This window comes from Acomys russatus, chromosome 15, assembly GCF_903995435.1.
Source record: "Acomys russatus chromosome 15, mAcoRus1.1, whole genome shotgun sequence".
Taxonomy (NCBI): domain Eukaryota; kingdom Metazoa; phylum Chordata; class Mammalia; order Rodentia; family Muridae; genus Acomys; species Acomys russatus.
In genome coordinates, this window is record NC_067151.1 from 14,585,421 (window position 1) to 14,608,590 (window position 23,170).

Sequence of the window (23,170 nt, forward strand, 5' to 3'; positions counted from 1 at the left end):
TTAGAGCACAATGCTTGTCTATGATCCCCAAATAAGAAGTGGGCAATGCCTATTTCATCCAGTCAGCTCCAAGATATGAGTTTCACTGGGCATCCATCCAGTGCTTACCCTGCCCCCTCCCCCACCTCTATGAGTGGACTTCCTATGTGCGCCTGAGGTGAAGTCAGTGATGGCACAACAGCTAGCTAGCTCCTAGCTCTGTTCCAGAGATGCCATCCAAGAAACAGGACCTATGATGTCATATAATCGGAGACAAGAAGAGCTGAAGAAAGGGGGAAAAAAATAAAGAGGCAAAGGAGGAGATAGAGTAAGGGGAAGAGAAGCAAGGGAAGCATGAGGTGGTGGGGATGGAAGAGGAGGAGCAATGGGAGGGGGAGAGCAGGAGACAGAGGGGGAGGAGCAGGAAGAAGCGAGGAGAGGAGGCAGAGGGAAAACAAGAGGCAAAGGAAGAGGAGAAGGGAGGAGGCCAGAGATGAGAGTGGGAGGAGGGTCAGGAGGAGGAAGAGGAGGAGGAAGGAACTATTGGCAGAATTCCAGGTTCTGAGCTCCAGCCCCACGGAACTTTGGGAATAAAAATCAGGCTTGGGCTGTGCAGGTTCCAAGTCGCAGGGCCTCCATGGCTGGCAAGCATCAGGCCGGAAACTCTGCTGAATAGAGCCCTAAATGTTTTTTTGTTTGACATTCATGCTTAACAGAAAATGATGAATCCATTAGCAACCCCTTCTGTTGCCAAAAGAAACAGACTCGCGCTCGGCGATTGCTTTCACCGTGCTATCAAGCCACCACATGCTCCACTCACAAAGCTGACAGCCATCCATCACTTTCAAACGGGCTTAGAGGTATAGTTGTCTTTGTCTGAAGTGTGTGGATGTGTCAGCATGAATGAGGCTCATTAAAACAGACTGACCCAAACAGTTTAAATGGGATCCACAGTAGGGGGAGAATGTTTTATTTGAGGTTTGTTTGGAATTATTTTGAAGTTTGTCACTAATTTTAAAAAACAATGGGCTCATTTTCCTAACTCCTTTTTCATCCCTAAGATGTGTTCAAGAGAACAAATAGCTATATTATACGCTGACTCAAAAACATGCTCTTTGAGAAATGAATAAAAAGATCATATGATTATGAAATTTCAAGAGTTCCCTTGTGCTCTAGAACAGGGCACATTGAAATGATTCCACAAAGCACCCTCAAGTCTCTTTCTGTCTCTCCTCAGACCCTTTCCCCTAACCCATAAATGGCATCATCTTTGGACCTGTTTTTTATCATCTTAGTTGGCCTCTCAAGGAATGCATTCCAAAGTCAGTGATTCCAAGGATGGATTAAACCCTCCATAAAATGGGTTTAAATATTGTGTGGAAGGTACCTGGCTATACACATCTGGGCCTTACAGAACACCGCTGGATTCTGAACACTTCAAGATGTTCAATAAGATGGAATGTGTTGAATATGACCAAACTCATCTCCAATGTGAGCCTATGGGATCCCTCCCTCCCCCCCCTCTTCTGTCCTCCCTTCCTCCTTCCCTCCTTCCTTTCCTACCTTCCACTCTAAATTGGTATTACATTCATCTAGAAATGAAAATAGGGGAAATTCTGACCCAAGAGGATTGTGCATATCAAGAAAGGAAAAAAGTGATGTGTCTGACTCTTCAATGTATAGCCAATTTCCCAAGGACCTTGACCTCTTTGCTAGGTCAATTATAACCTTATAGCTTACTGGATTCAGTACCTTGAAGGAACCTTGTTGAATATTAAGGATGACCATGTGTCTATAGACTCTATGCACTGGAGTGAGTTTAGTAAAGCGTAAGAGATGTCATCATTTTTCGACCAGCAGAAAAACATTTTCATATTTGAATGCAGATTTGTACTAGCGTATACTGGCTGGACCCTAGCATTGTTCCTGCAATCTCTCATTCATTGTAGATGTCAAGGACTCAGGAAACAAAAGCTAGAGACATCTTGGGCTTCCTGCTGGCTCTCCAGGATCCCCTTAGCCTCATGTATCTCCCCCAAAGCAGCCCAGCTGAAGCTCAGAGCACCACTGAAGCCTTAGCCACAGCAACGTGCAGCTGCTGAAAGTGAGAGATGAAAATTAAACTGTGAAGACCAAATTTCATTAATTATAGCATTATAAATGTTCTTTAATAAGGATAATTTCTTAGTCTTCACCCCCTAATACCCCTCAAAACTTTAAAATTTCTAAACACTGTCAGCACATTTACTGCATAAAAAGTGTGGTATGAGTACTTGGCTTATGTCACATCTTTCCTGTAATAAGCTAAATGAGTTGTCACAATGATTTGACTAAATTAACCAGTGTAGTCATTGCTTGCTACCAGTATTCCCCCATTAATATGTTCAAGGAAAATATTAAAATACATGTTTGCACTTGAGATGGAAAGTGAAACAAAAGCAATTTTTAAGACCCTGTGGCTCTAGTCCACTAGCCATTAATTCAAATGAAGCCTCTCTTGCCCAAGACTCTTTTGATCAAGTTGATAAGTGACCTGACACATAACAATCTCACAGGAGGAATGGGAAGAGTCCAGAGCCACATTCTTTCTAGAAACAAGTGGACATCTCATGTCTCAAGACACCGCGGGGCCCAAAGTCAATAATTATAAAACAGGAAAGTCAGAGACTATAGACTCTATGGCCTTTAAAGACCATCGGCCAAGCACAGGTCCCATTGGAAACATTTCAGAATAGTTGGAGAAGGGCTGGCCAGATGGTCCACGAGCCTAAGGATATAAATTTGATCTCCAAGAGCCACGTTAAATAAAGCTACATGTGGTGGCATGTGCTTGTCATTCCAGTACTGAAGAGGCCAAGACAAGCGAATCCCTGGCCAGCCAGGCAAGCCTACTTCACACTTTCCAGGACAGTGAGAAACAGTGTCTTAAAACAGAATGAAACAACACAACAACTCCCCAAAACAAAACAAAACAACAAACAAAAACAGGGTGGATAGCATCTGCATGGATCCCAAGGAGGAAAAGACCTGAAGTTTTCTTTAGCTTCTACAATAAGCACTCACATTCGTACTGCACCACACACACATGGGAAAACACAAACATTCATGCACCAAACACACACACACACACACACACACACACACACACACACACACACGTACCACCACACTTAAAAAACACCTGCTAAAGAATGAATACATAAGTAGACCAGAAGGGATGGAAAGTTATTGTGTTTCTAAAGATGCCATGAGCTAAGATGCAGCTCCTCACTGGGGCAGAGGTCTGTGGTTCTGACCAAAACCTCTATACCAAGTCAAAACTGCATTTAAGCCTCTGTTGCTATGCTACTTACAATTACTTCCTCAATGCTCAGGTGACAGGTAAGCATCATGGGTGGACAGTGACTGGCACCACAGCCTCATGCACTCATGCAGTTTCTTAACCATAGAGACCGTTCAGGCATTAGAGTCTGACTGTGGGTTGGATTCTCAGCACTATTGCTGAGACCTCAGGCATATGAGCATCCTGGCCCAGCTTATAAAATGACACCCAGGGAGACAGTGGAGACTAAGTGAGATGGTTTTATGATAATGCTTGAGAGGAGATGATTGAGACTACAAAAGTGATGTCCTCTCTCACTGCCTAATACCCTTTCTCAAGGGGCTCAATCGCTTGGCAACCAAAGATGCTGCGTTGCAAGACTGGACTTAACTCAGAACAGTGGCACGACAGCTTCGGGCTTGTTGGTGCCCCATGTTCATTCATATTATATATATATTATATATTACATAACGTATTATAATTTATTCAGATTACATGCTGATTGTTAATCCTTTGCTTTTATCTTCCTGTTCCCACCTCCCACCTCCTTCTGCCCTATTCCTCTCCCTAGCCCTCCCACAGAAGTGGACCTCATCCCCCACCACATGACCACAGTCTATCAGGTCTCATCCGGGTAGCCTGCTTCCCCTTCTTCTGTGTGCCACCCGGCCTCCCCACCAAGGGGAAGCGATCAAATCAGGGTTCACGTCAGAGTGCCCCAAGTTCTTAACCATTGAGTCTGCTCCATCCTGCCTGTGCCTGCTTCCTACCACTGTGTCTTCTGATGGCCCTAGAATGCGGGCGGCCAATCCCCAGCACACTGCCGTTGCCTTGTTAATCATTTGAGTTCTCCTTCAGATAGCAGAGGGGGCGTACCATGGAGCAAGCTAGCAAATCTCCTTGACTCATGGCTTACAAAGCAAACAAACAACAACAACATCAATAAAACCCTCAATACACCTTTGGTGTTGGCAGGGAATAATTACAAAGAAAGACAAAAGAATAAATGATGTAATTCAAGAAAATTTCATGAATCATCTATAAAATTGCACTCAGTAAGAGTTCATTGTTTTTCCAAAGTGGTGACACAAAGCTATGACCCCAACACTGGGGAAACTATGGGAGACAGATCACTAGTTCTAGGCCAGCCTGGTCTACAAAGCAAGTCTAGGATAGCCAAGGTTATACAGAGAAACCCTGTCTCAAACAAAAACAAAAACAAAAAACAAAAAAACAAAAAACAAAAAAATAAATGAAAGAAAAAAACTCTTGTCTCTCCTTGTTTCTCTACTACTGTTTGTTGTTGCATTCCAACTGTGTTTCAGGGGTACTGTTTCAGAGCTGCCCAAAAAACTCCATATGTGATAATAAAACACAGCTCTATTTTATTTTATACCTAACAGAGGTGATTCTGGCCATGACTCCAAGGCTGGGAGGCACACTCTTGCATTACCCAGAATCTTTTGCCCAAACAGGTACTAATGGAGAGCTTTCATTACCATTTCTGTGTTTTGTGAGTCATGAAAACTTAATTTCAGGTCCTTAATAGTTTGAAAACACAATACTCATCCGATGTCACTCAGCGGGTTCATCTACTAATCGGCAAGTGTGGTGCTTGTGCCGTGGTCACACATACCTTCAGATGCTCTCCTTGCTAGAACCTGTGCATTGAAAGCACCAAGCAGAAATTGGCTGCTCAGCAGTGAAGCGGGGCATGTACAGAGGGCAGATATCCCAGAGAGGCTGCATAGACACAGGCACACATAGGCGGGCATTGGGTGTGTGGCACATCAATGCCAACACAGGATGGGCAAACATGAGAGGATCATGAAAAGTTTTGTGTCCATAAAGAATAGTGAACTCTCCATCAGAATGGCTAAGACCAAAAACTCAAGCGACACCACATGCTGGCGAGGATGTGGAGAGAGAGGAACACTCCTTCATTGCTGGTGGGAGTGCAAACTTGTACAACTACTTTGGAAATCAATCTGGTGCTTTCTCAGAAAACTGGGAATAGGGCTTCCTCAAGACCCAGCTATTCCACTCCTTGGAATATACCCAGAAGATGCTCCAGCACACAACAAGGACATATGCGCAATCATGTTCATAGCTGCCTTATTCGTAATAGCCAGAACATGGAAACAGCCTAGATGTCTCTCAGTCAAAGAATAGATAAGGAAACTGTGGTACATTTATACTATGGAATACTATTCAGCTATTAAAAAATAAGGACATCTTGATATTTGCAGGCAAATGGATGGAACTAGAAATGATCATCTTGAGTGAGTTAACCATGACCCAGAAAGATACACATGGTATATACTCACTTATAATTGGACACTAGCCCAACAGGGATGTCTCCTGAAAGTCTTCACTTAGCAGGAGATTGGGATAGATGATGGGACTTCCTACTGAGACTGCAGGTAGAGAGATATGAGAGAATAGGGAAATAGAAGGATCCAGAGGGTCCTAGAAACCTATAAAAAAGACCATCAAGGCTGATGGATCTGAACCCAGGGGCATCTGCTCAAACTATTCAACCAAGGACAATGCATGCAGTAAACCTAGATCCCCTATTCAGATCTAGCCAATGGACAGCACATTCTCCACAGTTGTGTGGAGAGCAGGAACTAACTCTGACATGAACTCTGGTGGCCCCTATTTGACCACTTCCTCTTAGTGGGGAGACCTGGTGACACTCAGAGGAAGGATAAGCAGGCTACCAGGATGAGACCTGATAGCCTGTGATCATATGGTGGGGGAGGAGGTCCCCTTCTGTCACAGACCTAAGGGGAGGGGAATAGGGTGGAAGAGGGAGGGAGGGGGCCATGGGAGGATACAAGTGATGAGACAACAATTGAGATGTAATCTGAATAAATTACTCAAAAAAATAAAAAGGATAATGAACTCCATCTTTGCATCAGTTCTGATTCCACACAGCCCGTATCCCTCCGACTTCGGTTTTACAACTATCTGTACAATCCAAACAGCCCAAGTTTCTAGATTTTTCTTTAAATCTCAAGTTCTAAACACATAATAAATTATCTCAATGACACTTAACGTATTTTCACAAAGCATTTGAGGATGGACAATTTTACAGAATTTTAAGGTAATAACCATATCGAAGCAGAACTTACGGGGCACATTATGGTGTCAGAAATCTAGAGAGAGGCTGTTTCTGACATGAATACTAAGATTTCCAGGAGATTCCCAGCAGTCAATGCAATAAGAAAAAAAAAAACTGAATTTACTCTGTCTGCTAAAGGCAAGCCTGTATTTTATGGGAGTTGCTACGTTATTTTTAGCGTTCGCCTACTCCATGTACAAAGCACAAATTGCGCCTCGATCCACTTGTCCGTCCACACCTATTGCTTATTTTGACTCTCTCTGGGAGCAGAGTCTTTGTACAATTTTTTTAAAGCTGACTTTTGTTTGCTAAAAGGAATGGACCAATGTGATGCACCCATTCACTCTGATGGCTTGACCCAGGAGAACAGCAGCTCCGTGCATCCTGCCGCCTCACTGTGTTGCTATGTTCCTCTGCACAATCTGTAGGCCTCATATTTTAATTCCCCCTTGGTGCCAAGTACAAGGCTTGAAGAATCACTTGCCCACCTATATTGTTCAGACTGTATCACAGCCTGAAAGGAAAACATGAGTGTCAAAACCCTCTTGAAATTGAAGGCATTTCAGGGAGTTATATTCTTAAGGCTTAAGTTACTATACTAAGATACATAAGCAAATTCTCCTAAGCTTCCATACGCCTCACCTAGCAAGGGATGTGTGGCGTAAATAGCCTTTTGTTTTCACTCCTAAAATGTGCGCAGGTTTATGCAGCACTCAAATTGGTTCCAACAATTATTTAAAATTCCTCAGAAATACCTTAAGTCTTATATCTCCATTTCTGAGTGGAGACAATGCCAAAGTGCCGACAGCTGAGCGATTTGGATTAAAGGCAGCATCTTCTCTTGTCAGAGACGAGACACAGACACAGTTCAAATAACTCAGGCACATCCTGGGCCTCATCATGAGCCCCAACAACGCCTGCTGTCGGCGAGCAGAAGCCTGGGCCCAATCTCCTGACCTAAAGCCCGTCCTCCTCCAAACCACGGCCCTTCTCCACAGGATTGTGTTATCAGTGCAACCAGGGCAGACATCCATTCTGCTATGTCTTTTAGTTCTAACTACAGCAATATCTTGTCTTGTGCAAATTTAAAATAAACGCTGCTTTCTCTTTCAGTTATAGCTACAGCAACAGCCTTCTATGAATTTAAACGTCTATGTTTCAAAAATAATATCCTTTATCAAAAAGACAATGAGCAGATATACAGAGTCACCTTCCACAAATGCCGCTGCTGCTGAGCTGTGGTCTCACAGCTCTTTCTTCACAGCAACAGTTAGTCATGAACTATGCGGGTTCAGGGAAATGACAGTAGTCCCACAGAAATGCAAGTCAGAGTCAACTTCCTGACTTGAAAGCACAGAACCTGCCAACAACCATTGGTGCTAGCTTTCCTGTACAGAAAACGGATGTGATCACGAGTCACTGGTCATTGATGCTTCTCTCAAAGGGACGGTTGAGGTTTTGGTACGTGAATCATGAAAGCCGTGTGCCATCTGTTATAGTTTGTGTATGAAAGGCCCAATCCCACCCCCAACACAAATCCCTGTGTTTGAACACTTGGTACCAGATAGTGGTGATGAGCTGGGAGGCTGTGGAGCCACGTGGACTTGGGGCCTGAGTGCAGAAACAGGATCTTAAGATGTTGTGGGTTACTGGCTGGCTCTGTGTGCCCTGCTCAACGGTGGCCTGCACTGCTGACACGGTGGACTGTACTTCCGCTGTGATGGGCTGTGTAAACCTCTTCTCACCTAAATTGCTTCAGACATCCTGTCACAGTGACAAGGGACATCACTAAGGCACCGTCATTCCCTGGATCCTCCTCATAATGATGAAGATCCTGAAGGGAATTTAACAGAATCTAACATCATAACTCTCTAACCCAAGGATGCTTAGCTTCCCCACCCCATCACCCGCAACCCCTCCCCCTCCAGCCAGTGTCCACTCAGTTTCCGCTCTAGAGCACGCCACAACAGGCTGAGCCAGGACACCATGCTTTTTAAAAGGGCACACAGCCGGGTACAGAAACAACAGCTAACTGGCTTTTTAGTGGGAGCAGAGTTGTGGCAGCTTGTCTCTTGGGTGGTATTTTATTGCACAACTTACTACTCATGTTTAGTGCAGCTCTTCAAAACTGGGTGTGCTGGGGGTGGGGGTGGGGATTGCTTCGGAGCTGTATCCAAGGCATTTTCATGCCTTGAAGTGAACTCTCAACTCGCTGGCATACATACATTCTAAGAGTCCTCCCAGAGCGGATAAGGCTGAAGACCCTCATAAGACAGGGATGCGCAGGGAAGGAGTCTGGAGAAAAGGCCCACTTAGTCTTTTATCTCATCTCTATATTGCCAACACTTCCCTCCTCATTCCAACTACTCAAAAATAAATATATATTGAGCTGCAACTAACTTTCAGAAAGCATTTGAGTCCAGTAGCAAGACCCATTAATGCCAATGACTACCTCATTTTTAAAGCTATTTATGGTATTTTTAATCTCTTCTCCATTTACTCAGTTATATCCAGGAAATAATCCTCATATTATTTATCACAGTTCTATGAATGACAGATAAATGCTGGACTTCTCTCAAAATTAAAAGCTAATGTGCCTCCCAGTGTCTCAGTGCCCATGGATACCTATGAGACTCCAGAATGCTTGTGGTAAAACTATTCCATTCAGCAAAGACAAATTCTAAGTGCTCATCAGTCCTGGAGGAAACATGCTACATGGTCTGTGTGACGCTCCTAACTGGTCCTCACTGGCTCTGAACCAAGCTTAGCTTTGCAACTGCAGCACACACGTGTTCAAAAGCAAAGATGCATCAGGAACGGAAGAAATGCTCCCCAGGCCTTAATGTCAACCATTAATAAATGGGACCTCATGAGGCTGAGAAGTTTCTGTAAGGCAGGAGACATTGTCAAGAGAACAAAGCGACAGCCTACAGACTGGGAAAAGATCTTCACCAACCCTACATCTGAAAAAGGTCTAATATCCAAAATATATAAATAATTTAAGAAATTAAACACCACCAAACCAAATAACTCAATTGAGAAATGGGGCTTGGAACTAAACAGAGAATTCTCAACAGAGGAATATCAAATGGCTGAGAAACACTTAAAAGAAATGCTCAACCTCCTTAGTCATCAGGGAAATGCAAATCAAAACAACTCTTACATCCATCAGAATGGCTAAGATCAAAAATTCAAGTGACACCACATGCTGGCGAGGATGTGGAGAGAGAGGAACACTCCTTCATTGCTGGTGGGAATGCAAACTAGTACAGCCACTTTGGAAAGCTGTCTGGTGCTATCTCAGAAAAATGGGAATAGGGCTTCCTCAAGACCCAGCTATTCCACTCCTTGGAATATACCCAGAAGATGCTCCAGCACACAACAAGAAAATTTGCTCAACCATGTTCATAGCAGCCTTACTTATAATAGCCAGAACATGGAAACAGTCTAAGTGTCCCTCAGTAGAAGAGTGGATAAAGAAACTGTGGTACATATACACTATGGAATACTACTCAGCTATTAAAAACAAGGAATTCCCGGAATTTGTGGATACATGAATTGAGCTAGAAATGATCATAATGAGTGAGTTAACACAGAAGCAGAAAGAATCAAATGGTATATACTCACTTATATCTGCATACTAGCCCAAGGGGCATGTCCCACGAAAGCCTTCACTTACCAGGAAACTGGGACAGAGGGGAGGACATCCTATTGGGACTCTAAATGAGAGACGCATGGGAGAATAGCAAAATAAAAGGATCCAGAGGGTCCTAGAAACCTACAAGTAGAACATTATGATAGGCAGATTTGGGCCCAGGGGTCCCGCTCAAACTAAGGCACCAGCCAAGGACAATACAGGCGGTAAACTTTAAACCCCTACCCAGATCTAGCCAATGGTCAGAACATTCTCCACAGTTGAGTGGAGAGTGAGATATGACTTTCTCACGTACTCTGGTGCCTCACATTTGACCATATCCCCTGGAGGGGGAGACCTGGAGGCACTCAGAGAAAGGACAGCAGGTTGTCAAGAAGAGACTTGATACCCTATGAGCATATACAGGGGGAGGTAATCCCCCTCAAGAACAGTCATAGGGGAGGGTAATAATGGGAAATGGGGGGGGGGATAAACATTGAGATGTAACAAAACAAATTAAAAAAAAAAAAAAAAAGAAATGCTCCCATTCTCAAGATCCATGCGGACCACGGGGCAGTACAAAAGGCTACAGTTCTGATTAGCATCCTGCGAGAATTTTATGGGCAGACGTTCCCACCCCAATCCTGCCTTTTTTTTCAGGCTAGAGAATACTTGTAAGTTGTTCCTGCAAAGATGTCCTGCTGGTTTTTATAAGTACAGTATGCGTGTAAGCTCATCTGGTTGCTGTCCTCGATGTTTATAGGAGACTCTGTCTATAATCGAGTTGGAGAGACACATTTACGGATGTGCTTCAAGACTAATGTAAAGCAGGCAAAATGGGGGAAAAGCCAGGTCATGCGCCCAATATCAAATCTGGAGTTGATCTGTTTTATACTTTGGATTTCATTCAGCTCTTGAGGTGAATACCAATAATTAATAGCGTGCCTCAAAGGAGAAAAAAGAACCAGCCGATCAGCATTGTAAAGATGCTGTGTCCTACAGAACCGCAAAGTACAGCAGGTAAGTTTTGTCATGAAAACATTCCTATCTTTCTTTCGCACAAATGTAAAATTGCCATATCTCATGTAGGGTAGATTAAAACAGTGGACCCCGATCAGCTCGTATCCCAAGAATAGATTCTAGAGGACTTGAGAATTCAATGTTTATATGTGTGATATAATTTATAACTTTATTTCCCTCCTGAGCCTTTGGAGCAAAATGTCACCTTCTGCCCTTCTGCTAGCGTGGTAATTTAAAATGAAAGGTGGAGCCATTGTCCCTATAGTAACAGAGTCTCGTTTTACACATTGGCCATCCCCAACCTGCTACTAAATTACTAAGCATTTAAGGACACATGGCAGAGCCGGGACAGATGCTGCTGAAGAGGAAACCAAACACGAGCCACTTAAAATATGCTGCATCAGCTTGAAAGTAAGGGTGAAATAAGCCCCTTGCTCGCCAGCCCCGACCGCTTTCGCCATCATCTAGCAATTGTCCTTAAACTTTCTAGCATCAAAAACTGCATCCTAAGTCTACACACCCAAAATTACTTCTGGGAAGTACAGTTGACTCTGTAGCATGATTATCACCTGTCCACAGGAATAATATTCTTCATTATACTAAAAAAGATGTGTCTTGACTTTTTCCCGTGTTCATTACCCTGTATGAAGGCCCAGCACCTAGACAGATTTCCCAAGCAGCAACTGTCTGATAGCTACAAGAGGCAACTACATTCTCCAGAGCATCAAAGGGTCCAGGAGGCTGAGAACAAGGTTTTTTTTCCTTCTCTCTTTCCATCAAGGTTTTCAAAGGGTCGTCCAAGAGAATTGGGACAGACTATATTCCCAGCTAGCAGGGAATCGCTTTTCTGTGTCCTGCAGGGAGAAATCTTGTCCTTAGAAATTTAAAGTTTCACCCGACAGAACCTCGGCCTCCAGGAGCCTCAATTTATCTGCTCTAGAGGAAGACCGCGGAAACACAATCTGAAGGCACCAGACCCTTGTTTCCATGGTGAGATTTCCAAAGAGCGACAGAACATTCAATTCTGCCACTGCAGCTATGGGGTGTGGGTATATTTAAGAACCTACCTTATGTTAACACAAAGGCACACAAAGCACTGGTCGCTTCTGTAACTAGGAACAGGGTCATCGTGGGAGGACATTGTAGACACTTAGCTTGAAAGGTATTGGGTTGGATGCACCTGTCAAGCTCACTAATGTGAAAAGTGAAGGGGTTGATCCCGACAGTATTCACAGTCTGTTTTAGGTGTGCAAAGTCTGTGGCCCTGATTAACTCACTCGGTTTCACTACTGTGCCAGCTTCTTTCCAACTCTCAAACCAATCCCTGTATCACCATGCAATTAAGTATTTCTTTCCATAAATTACATAGTTTTAATGATTTGTTTGTTTTCCTTTTTTGTGTATGAGTGTTTGCCTACATGCACTCATATGCACCTGGTGCATGACTGCTGCTCTCAGAGGCCAGAAGAGGGAGTAGGATCCCCCCCCCCCAGAGTGGGAGTGACCAACAATTGTGAGTTACCATGTGGGTTCAGGGTACCAACCACTGGTCCTCTGTAGACAGCAGGTGCTCTTGTTTGTTTGTTTGTCTTATTTTGTTTTGTTTTTCAAGACAAGGTTTCTCTGTGTAGCCTTGGCTGTCTTGAACATGCTTTGTAGACCAGGCTGGCCTCGAACTCACAGAGATTCACTTGCCTCAGCCTCCTGAGTGCTAGGATAATAGGCGTGCAGTACCATGCCCAACACAGCGGATGCTCTTAATCACTGAACTGTTTTATCAGACCCTTAATATAATTTTATAAATAATATAAAACTATGTGTAAGTGTTCTATACTCAGTCTAGGATGAGGATTTGGGAGGAAATAAACATTTGTGCTAATTCTCAGTTTTATGGGATAATTAGACACACCAATAACTAACTGCAATTTCAAATGGGCAAATGTGCTTATGAATGCAGAAATATGGCAATGGAATAAGAAACAAAGATTACAAAGAACATAGCTCCTGAACTCAGTGGGTTTTCGCCTGCTTACCTATTGAATGTTAAGTCTTTCCCAGCAGTTGCGATGTGTGGAGTGTCTCCTCCACCAAGTGCAAACAGACTTGGGTGCAGGATAATTTTCTCTACAGTCCTGGAGAAACACAAGTAGATTGTCAGTCCATACAGTAAAGCCAAGGCAAGGCAAGTTTAGCTAACGGAAGAGTGAGGAATCTGCTCCTGAGCTGTACATCTGCCACCTTCCTCACATGTGTCTCTTCTCAAATGAGCCCAGGTTAAAGGCATGTAATATGTAACACAGACATCTAAGCTAAACACATTGAGATAATACATCTTAAAGAATTTTATTTTCTTTGATATACATGGAATTTTACCATCTATTAAAAATGAAAATCTAATTTCAATACTGATGAGATGGGTGTGCTTGCTTATTTTCACAAAAAAGAATTAAATCTCAGCTGAACATTTGATAGTAGAGACTGCAGACATCCTTCACTATTTTTCAAAATTGATCAGCATTTTTATTTAGTAATCATCAATCCTGAGAATGTCACTTTGTAAAAATGTTTACTACAAGATAGCAGGAGAACATTTAGGGCATTTCAGCAATTATGTCCTAATTCTCAAGTTAATTTAAAGACTTTTGAATAAAGCTCAAGCCAGCAACCCAGAGCAACAATTTAAAAAAACAAAACAAAGCAATCTAATATAATATAGTGCGAAGATGTACTAATTTAATATTCACGTGCTAAAGAATGCCAGGAAAATATTAAAAATCCTTGTTTTCTATAATGCAGCTATAACATTTCTATAAGAGCAAAAAAGTATGTGTCACACACTCATCTTAAGTCTGAACTGAAATGTTTCATGCAGCGCCCATTGTGTGGTGTGTCACGGCAATGCATGGTGTGTGTACATAGCGTAATTCAGAAGAGAATAGAGATGTAGGAATGACTGATGGCTCCTGTCTTGGGGTGTGTCCTCCGAGGGAAGAAGACACCTCATCGGAAACAACATTGCAGCAGATCGAGTGAGAGGCACAGGCAGCCAGTCTAGCTTAAGTGCAGGAACTGTGATATGACAGCCTTGAGGACCAAGTAAGAAGCTGAAGTTTGTAACATGTAAGAAGACGTGGGCTTTATATCTGTTTCTCTGAGTGCGGAGGGTCAGCATAGGAGACTGAACGTTAAAAATCTTCGTGTTGAAGGAGAAAGGAGAGTAGCGTGTACAGGATCTGAAGCAACGTGGATCTGTGCCCTGAACGGCGTTCTACCCTGAATGGCATCGTGGTAGAAAGACAGCTCGCCTGCCTTGCTAGTGGAGGAAGGGGCCGCTTTCTGGGTCCGTACGACTTTCAGCTGCTTTCCCTTGATCCATTGGCAGGGAGGCAGGGAAATCACCGCTGCTTCTTGTTCCTGACAATTGCATGCTTTGCCCATGAATGACCAGTCCTATCAAACACACCACCTCACATTGCACTGAAAATATAGCGAGAGTAACACCTTCTCAGAGCACCAGGGAAGTCCTAGTAAGAGACCCAGTTCCTGCTCAACAGCAAGCATGCACAAACAAGATCAGACGAGGTGTGGGGCTGAAACTGGAAGGGCTCTCCAAATTGATGCTATCAAATTACTACTTATCTTATTTACATGTATGTATGTATGAATGATTCATTCATTCATTTATTTAGACAGAGTCTTCCTATGTAACCCTGGCTAGCCTGGAACTTGCTATGTAGACCAGGCTGGCCTCAAACTCATGGAGATCTGCCTGTCTCTGCCTTCCAAATGCTGGGACGATAGTGTGTTCCACCACATCCAACAGACTGTCTCTTATTTCAAAGGAAGAAGCAGGGAGACATGTGAGTAGGAGCCAGGCACGCCAGTTTTCCGTACTAAAACAAATACCTAAAATAATCAATTTATAAAGAAAATGAGTTTGTGGTGGCTCACAGTTTGGAAGGTTCTAAGTCCAGGGTCTGTTGGGCCAGTTACTTTGGGGGTGATCATGTTGCAATGGGCAGTGCATGACACTCACTCTCACCTCCAGGCAGAGAGTGAAAAGGAAGGAAGATCAGACATCTCCTTCAAGGCTTCAACCCTCATCACCCCAAGGCCTCTCACCAGGCTTCTCCCACAGAATCTGCCCCACAGAGTCCGCCCCACCTCCCAGTAGGGCCAAGCTAGCACCAACAAATAATCAAGGTTATGTAAGTGGGGGTAACCTACTTTAGATTGCAGATATATGCAGATCTGGTGACCACTAACTGCACCAGAGTGGGGTGCAAAGCTTCCCGAAAGTGGTAGCCAAGACCCAAGAGTCTTCTAGGCATCTCACCTCAACAATCTAGAAGGGTTAAGAGATGCAAAGACACAGAGGCCTGGGAAGAAGAGGAGCAGTGGCTGAGGGTAACAGCTCTTTCCTTTCTCCTTCAGGGTCTAATTTAAGGGTGTAAATTTATTTGAAGATATCACTAAAATAATGCAATTTGAGCTCCCTTTGACTTACCAGATCAATCTGTCTTGGGATCCTTGACCAAACATGCAGAGAAGATTGATGTGAGGGGAGGCTTCCGAGTTTCTCTGTAACATGAAAACATTTTGTTGTAAATAGAAAATCCCCTGATTTTTTTTAACAACCCAGCCACTTAAAAGCATTAGGAGATAGACCAAAGAGGAAATCCTGTTAAGTCAATAATAATTCATCTCAAGGTCCTTCCTATAATGGGCCAGGAACTTAGATTTTAGATGATCTCTGTTCTCCAACTGGCTTTGTTGTTGTTTTTGTTTTTGTTTTGTTTTGTTTTTCTTTCTAGTCAGGAATATTACTATTTATTTAATAGAAAGGAGGTAATTGGTAAAATTCTGATCATTGCTGAGTAGTGAGCTGTGTTGCTTTTTTAAAAAAATTAATTTATTCTTGTTACATCTCAATGGTTATCCCATCCCTTGTATCCTCCCATTCTTCCCTCCCTCCCATTTTCCCCTTATTCCCCTCCCCTATGACTATTCCTGAGGGGGATTACCTCCCCCTGTATATGCTCATAGGGTATCAAGTCCCTTCTTGGTAACCTGCTGTCCTTCCTCTGAGTGCCACCAGGTCTCCCCCTCCAGGGGACATGGTCAAATGTGAGGCACCAGAGTACGTGAGAAAGTCATATCCCACTCTCCACTCAACTGTGGAGAATGTTCTGACCATTGGCTAGATCTGGGTAGGGGTTTAAAGTTTTCTGCCTGTATTGTCCTTGGCTGGTGCCTTAGTTTGAGCGGGACCCCTGGGCCCAAATCTGCCTATAATAATGTTCTACTTGTAGGTTTCTAGGACCCTCTGGATCCTTCTACTTTGCTATTCTCCCATGCTTCTCTCATCTAGAGTCCCAATAGGATGTCCTCCCCTTTGTTCCAGTTTCCTGGTAAGTGAAGGCTTTCGTGGGACATGCCCCTTGGGCTAATATGCAGATATAAATGAGTATATACCATTTGAGTCTTTCTGCTTCTGGGAAATTAAACACCACCAAACCAAATAACCCAATGAGAAATGGGGCTTGGAACTAAACAGAGAATTCTCAACAGAGGAATATCAAATGGCTGAGAAACACTTAAAGAAATGCTCAACCTCCTTAGTCATCAGGGAAATGCAAATCAAAACAACTCTGAGATTCCATCTTACACCCATCAGAATGGCTAAGATCAAAAATTCAAGTGACACCACATGCTGGCGAGGATGTGGAGAGAGAGGAACACTCCTTCATTGCTGGTGGGAATGCAAACTAGTACAGCCACTTTGGAAAGCTATCTGGTGCTATCTCAGAAAAATGGAAACAGGGCTTCCTTAAGACCCAGCTATTCCACTCCTTGGAATATACCCAGAAGAGGCTCCAGCATACAGCAAGAAAATTTGCTCAACCATGTTCATAGCAGCCTTATTCATAATAGCCAGAACATGGAAACAGCCTAAGTGTCCCTCAGCAGAAGAATGGATAAAGAAACTGTGGTACATATACACTATGGAATACTACTCAGCTATTAAAAACAAGGAATTCCCGAAATTTGTGGATAAATGGATTGGGCTTTGTTGTTTTTAAAGCAAGCTTTCAACTGATCTTTATTTGAAAGCTAATCTGTGGGTCCTTATTCTATAACTCCAACTCATTTGTGACTGTTGTTTTTAAAGAAAAAAGTGAAAGTGGGTAGATAGCCCAGTTAGTAAGATGCGCGCTACCGAGGTATGATGGCCTATGCTCTAGTCCCCAAAATCCACGTAGAAAGCAGAGCATTGCTTGTAAGCCCAGTGCTGGATCTCCAGGGCTCACTATCTGTCTACCTAGCCCTGTCTCCAAAATCAATGTGGAGGGGCCCTGAGAGATGACATTGGAGGTTGACCTCTGGCTTTGACATGCACCCGCATGCTCATGTACAGGTAGTGAATAGCACACACACACACACACACACACACACACACACACACACAAACACACACACATACACACACACACGCCAGTTCTACCTCTGCTACTGTAAAAGACTAGGACACAAGAAGACATGCACTGTGTTCAAAGGCAGAACACATCACACATAACTTCCAGGCGGCGTTGCCAGATCAGGGAGCTGAGCACATGGCCCAGGTGCAGGCTGTGGAATGCAAATGCACATGGCAGAGTCAGGCTTACCTAAAGGCTTAAAATTTCACCACTGAAATTCGCAATTGCAGGCACACATCTTTTAGATTAAAAAGTCATGCTCCGTCGGCGATAACTATGACTGCTGAAGACCTGTTTCCACTCAACTCAGCATTTTTGTCGTTGGTATATATGGCTATAGGCATCCCCATAGTGATCCAGAAGAGGACTCATAAAAGACTTTAAATTAAAATAAACAGGGTATCAAGTCTCTTCTTGGTAGGGTAGAGGGAGGGAAGAATGGGAGGATACAAGGGATGGTCTAACAATTGAGAGGTAATATGAATAAGTTAATAAATATTTTTGAAAGAAATTTAAATAAATAATTTTGTGGTCAAAAATCACAAACAAAACACATACCCATCATTCATAAATGGGATGTCTGTGCCAGTTTGCATGCATACAAGTAAGCCAGACAATGAACTAGAGCTATGTGGCTCACCATATAGAACTCTTCTGGTACCAGTTATACTAAAAACAAGCAATGCCTGTTCAAGGTAAGCTTTCTTTTTAACTTTTTTCTCTGTGGCACTGGAGATTGACCACAGAGATCCACATATGCCAGGTAAGTGTTCTGCCACTGAGCTACACTCCCAATCTTTCTTTGTACTTTTGAGACAAGGTTCCTGCTAAATGTCCCAGGCTCACCTGGGTTTCACGATGTAGCCCAGGTGGACCTTGAACTTGCCTCAGCACCAGAGTAGCTGTGAGGACAGTCCTGTGCCCTAGGCCCAGCTAAAGCTGCATGACTGACACACAGCAGATGGAGTGCGCATGTCTGTCTTCCCAGCATCATGAGGCTGAGATGGGGTTGGGGTGGGGGCACTTGGTCACATGGTGATTCTCGGTTTCAAGACAGCAATAGCAATGCACATGGCAGAAGCAAAAGAACCACAGAGAAGGCTCAGCTGTGGCATTTGTATTCTCCCGTAAGATGACAGTGCATCATTTTAAAATGAGACACAATGAAAGCCTAAACTTGCCAGTGTCTTTTATAAGCTTGGAAACTTTTACGATCTTTTCTTTCTTCTTCTCTTTGGCTTTTGACTTTTCTACTAGACTGTCCTTGGCCTGAAGGAAGATGCAATAACAATTCTTCAAAGAAATTGTCAAGTTGTATGGCACAAACAGGAGACTTTTTTTTTTTAATCGTTTCAACCACTTATTTTTCTCTTGGCTGAAGTTTTAACTTGAGAGGTGACATGTCACAGACATTGGCGCTGGATCATTTGCAACCTCTCTACAAGATTCTGGCTCAGGACCCTCTGAGGCAGTTCTAAGCACTTGAGGGCAGGCGTCTATTGTCCCTTCAGCCATCTGTATGGCTGTATTACCTTCTGTGTCTGTGTGTTGGCGGGACATGCGTGTGCACACTCCTGTGTGTCCTGGTACATGTGTGTGCATGGGGATAGAGGTCAGACCTCAACTTCAGGTTTTGATTTTTAGGCACCATCCACCTTGTCTTCCTGAGGCAGCATCTGTCACTGGGACCTGGGACTTACTGATGGAGCTAGGCTGTTCAGCGAAGGGAACCCCAGGGACCCATGGATCTCTGCTCCCCCAAGTGCTGAGATTATACACGTGTACCCCGACACACAGCTTTTTATGCGGGTCCCAGGGAGAGGAGCTCAGGACTCAAGCTTGCACAACAAACCTGGTTCCCTCTGGGCTATCTCTTCAGCCTGCTTTCCCTTCTTGAGCATGATTCATAGCAGAGTCACGCCTTATCAGTGCCACTTCAGAATAACATTCTGTCCACTTTGGGCACAAGCAAGCGGCTGTACCTCCCTCCCTTCCTTCCTTTTTTCTTTCTTTTTTCTTGCATTTGCTCTTAAGAGGTTCCAACAGTTACCCTCGAGGCTCTATGGTAGCTTACCGTTTTCTGTGGCAGTGTGAATGGAGACTTCTGCCTTTTAATCTTTAGGGAACACTGAAATAACGTACAAATGGTTGGTCTGGCACCATGAGGTTTCCATTGGCAGGTGACGGTCTCCTCCCTAATCACCGTAAACTCGGTGACAATCATCAAAAAATAGCCATCAGTCTAGAGATTCGTCTTATTAAACATGGTTTTCCACAGTTAGCTTCCTCTGTTCTCTTAAGTTCATTTCTGAGGCGCTCCGCATCATGCAGTCTTGACTAGAACGGAAAACTCTCCAACCAGCAATAATCCAGGAAGACATCAAAAACGCCCAGACAGCATCAGGCTAATGTTTCCTCACCTGGTGTCTAGCTTCCTAATCTAGTGGTAATATCACATTCCAAAGAAAGGCACCGAGACCTCCCGACCAGAACTCTAAGCTCTTGCCTCTCCAGCTAGGATTACCTGCTTGCCTGCCTCAGCGAACATTCTCACCTGCATGGAGCAGCGGCTTCTCTCCAACTGCTAAAACCGTCCAAAGAGGAGGTAACAGCCCAGGGAAAACTTTCCTTTAGAAGCCAAGACCCAGTGGAGAATTCAAACATCTCATGCGCGTATGCCCAACTGCCTGGGATTTCATTGACGTTTCCTGAGCTAGGCCCTAAATCTTTAGAATCAAGAAATGAAAAGACAGACTTCCCAAAGAGGCATATTTTTAGCAGGTGCCTCTTAACAGGTTTCTGCTCATGTAGAGGGTGAAGCCAGAAACTCTTGTGTGGGACCTCACCTGGAACCCCCAGTGGTATCAAGGTCTCATTCGGTGGAAGTTGGAGCGGAGAGTCAGACATTCTCCCAGGCATCACAGGCTTTTGGCTCTGAGGTGCCCTCCTGTTGACATGAGTCAAGTCTCTTTTCTGTCTGGGATCCCACCACAGGCCTGCTGGGGCATCACTGGAGATTGCTGCACAGGGAAGGCGGGGGCCTGGAGAAAGGGTCTGATATAATGTGGGCACTGAATTGCTACCGATAACACCTTATGTGGCCAACAGGAGGGACAGGGCCTGAGCCCAGATGTCTCCCTCCTTGGAATGTGTTAGGAACCCTGGCTGCTCCCTCCCCCACCAAGAACAACAGACACACAGTTGCTGGGAGGTGAGCCTTGCATTCATTAATATATGAATAACTAAAATTCTGAAGATGGAGAAGCCAGGAGGAGATCGGTCAAATGGTAAAGTGCTCACTGGACAAATTGCAGGTCCTGAGTTCAGTCCCAAGCACCCAGAGGAACAAGAGAGTGGTGTGACATGTTTGCAAGCCCAACTCAAGCATTACCAGGGAGACAGAGATGAGCATCCTGGAGCTCACAGTCCAGCCTCACTGGTAGGTTCCAGGCTCCAATAAGAGGCCCTGCTACAAAGAACAAGATAGTTAGGTTCTAAGGCATAACCCCTGAGATTGACTTCTGGCCTCTATATGCATGTGAATACATGAACATGTGGGTGCATGCATGTGGCCTTCCTCAAGCGCAGGCACGCACACGCGTGCACGCGCGCACACACACACACACACACACACACACACACACACACACCTATGATTTTAATGGAGAACTGGGTTAGTGTTACTCAGACGTTCACATGCAAGTGTGTTGCCTGAGGGCTAATGGAATACAAGTCTCAGTTGCATGTGTCAGGGTGGAATTCTGTCATGAGAAGTCTCTGGCCCAAGGGTCACACACTCCAAGGAGCAGAAAGTTTCCCCACAATGAGGCTCTGGGGGCAACAGAATGGCCACGTGACAATGAGGTCAGGTAATTCAGAAATCTCCAAGATACAAATAAATAAACCCCTGTCTTCACTCTCTCGTGCTTCTACCTTATGGGAAATAAGTACATACAGACATAAAACCCTGAGGAAAGTCAGCTGAAGAGTGACCGGGAGACAAACGGGATTTTGCAGATCACAGTAAAGAGCAGAAGAAATGGGGAAATGTTGACTTTCACAGAGAACTTCTGGGGCTGCTTGGGTAACGGACCCTGGAACTCAGCGTATTTGTGAGGGGATGTTTCAGAATGCCACTATTTGTTGTGAGTGAATGAGAGCACGTATTCCAATTCTAAGAAGTTCTCCTGAAGATTTCCATGTGCACACAGATGTCAGTCACTATCATTTGTTTAAAAAAAAAAAAAAGCAGAAAGTGTCTATCAGCAAAGCACCAACTAGGCAGTTCCCGGTATATCTGCATGATGACGCAATGTGTGCCACTAGGCAGGGCGGAGTAGATCACTGGGTACTGATGTGTGAAAAGTTCTCACACACCCATAAAATGAAAATGTAGGTTATACAATATGGGATCCATCACAGAAAATTAATATAATCTTTATCTGTATTATACAAGTGGATTTAAAGTAGTAGCAGAAAAAAGGCTGCGGCTCAGGTGATACTGCTCGCCTGGCATGGATGAGCTTCTGTGTTCACTCAGGAAGCAGAGACAGAAGGATTAGAAGCTCAAAGTGATCTTTAGCTACATGGAGAGTTCAAGGCCAACCTGGGCGACATGAGAAAATGTCTATAAGAATAAAGAAATTACTGTCTAAAAAGTGCTAAAATGATACACTTCACCTGAGGACCACAGTTTCCTATAAGAAAAGGAAAGGAAGACAACTGGAAACTCTGACTCTATAAGCTTTTCCTTTAAAATGTTTATAAAAATAGTGAATTTGTGGTGTGTGTGTGTAACAGGAAAAAAATGAATGCATAAATTGCCACTTTGCAAATATGAGTTTTTTTGCCTTTACCCCATACAATTATTTTCATGATTTTAATTTCTAAATTTCTAACAATCAACCCTTGGGAATCTAAAATTGCAAGTTTCTTCTCCCTTCAAAGCCATGTTTTTTCAGTCATTTTATTTTCCTGTGTCTCCCACTAACCTGTTATCCAGACCTAGATACTCGGGGCAGTGGGAAATAATTGACAAGATTAAGTAACAAGCGAAAATCAACAGAAATTGAAAAGGAAAGTTTTTCTCTGTGCTGCTCTGAGCTCTGAGAATTTTCGCGCTGCCATCATTTTCTAGAAAGATCCTGTGAAAACAATCCAGGCCCCCCACAGCTGCTCTTGGATCCAGTATAACCAATTCACTGGGCACCGAAGAGAAAGTTATAAATTGCTCAGAGGCAGAGCTAACAAAAGAGAGCAGCCAGCCCGGCTTTTGTTGGGGGTAAATCTCGGCCCCCATCCTGTTAAAATGCTTTGAAAGAGTGGACAAAATGATCTGTAAAGGCGAAACAGTGGGTGTCATTTCTTTAAATAATCAAAACCTTTTGATTGGGGGAATACACAAAAGGCTGAAGAAGGTTAGAAACCTCGAGATGAAAGAAAACTTCCCTTTATTAATTAAAAAACAGTTATGAAAAAATGGGGACCAGCAGCTTAATTTTCTCAATGAGGGAAGATTTAAATGTCGATGTCTTCCACTATTTAATCTTATAGTCCACGTGCATTGAGTGAGACATTGGTCTAACTCAACTGTCTAAAATTAATTTTAA

General features: G+C 43.7%; 1 long non-coding RNA gene across 1 annotated transcript; it reads left to right on the forward strand.

Annotated features, from left to right (window-relative positions):
* The first annotated feature begins 487 nt into the window (after positions 1-487).
* Positions 488-12,605, forward strand: LOC127199171 (uncharacterized). Its single transcript, XR_007831915.1, has 3 exons — positions 488-839; positions 10,974-11,082; positions 11,864-12,605. It is a non-coding gene; the product is annotated as an uncharacterized LOC127199171 (long non-coding RNA).
* The last annotated feature ends 10,565 nt before the right edge of the window (positions 12,606-23,170 follow it).